Source organism: Schistocerca piceifrons, unplaced genomic scaffold (genome assembly GCF_021461385.2).
Source record: "Schistocerca piceifrons isolate TAMUIC-IGC-003096 unplaced genomic scaffold, iqSchPice1.1 HiC_scaffold_1233, whole genome shotgun sequence".
NCBI lineage: Eukaryota > Metazoa > Arthropoda > Insecta > Orthoptera > Acrididae > Schistocerca > Schistocerca piceifrons.
Genome location: NW_025727052.1, coordinates 12,501 through 13,240, shown reverse-complemented (window position 1 = coordinate 13,240; position 740 = coordinate 12,501). Strand labels below are relative to the sequence as shown.

Here is a 740-nt window from a genome sequence, read left to right as displayed (position 1 = left end):
CTCTGTCGGCAGCGGCAAGCTCAGTTGGGAGCACGGGTGGTCGCACCGAAAGCGTCTACTCGCCTAACTCCGGGCGATTGCGCCTCTCTCGAACCCGACCAAGTACTTGGGACGGCGCTGCGCGCCGCCGGGACCTGAGAGGGTTTCGAGGTGTATTGTGCAGGGGAGCTCAGCCTCCTCCTGTTTGCAGAATGATTGAGCGGACGCTTGCGTGTTCGCGCGGGCCCCCGGGACACACTCCCGGGCGGCCGGCTGCTCAGCTCTAGTTGACGCAGCTCCCTGGTTGATCCTGCCAGTAGTCATATGCTTGTCTCAAAGATTAAGCCATGCATGTCTCAGTACAAGCCGCATTAAGGTGAAACCGCGAATGGCTCATTAAATCAGTTATGGTTCCTTAGATCGTACCCACGTTACTTGGATAACTGTGGTAATTCTAGAGCTAATACATGCAAACAGAGTCCCGACCAGAGATGGAAGGGACGCTTTTATTAGATCAAAACCAATCGGTCGGCTCGTCCGGTCCGTTTGCCTTGGTGACTCTGAATAACTTTGGGCTGATCGCACGGTCCTCGTACCGGCGACGCATCTTTCAAATGTCTGCCTTATCAACTGTCGATGGTAGGTTCTGCGCCTACCATGGTTGTAACGGGTAACGGGGAATCAGGGTTCGATTCCGGAGAGGGAGCCTGAGAAACGGCTACCACATCCAAGGAAGGCAGCAGGCGCGCAAATTACCCACT

General features: G+C 55.5%; 1 non-coding gene across 1 annotated transcript in view; it reads left to right on the top strand.

The window, feature by feature from the left end:
• The first annotated feature begins 276 nt into the window (after positions 1 to 276).
• LOC124730207 overlaps positions 277 to 740 on the top strand; it is a 1,909-nt gene continuing 1,445 nt past the window's right edge. Inside the window, exon 1 of the ribosomal RNA XR_007007925.1 lies at positions 277 to 740. This exon is cut by the window's right edge and continues 1,445 nt beyond it. This is a non-coding gene — a ribosomal RNA (small subunit ribosomal RNA).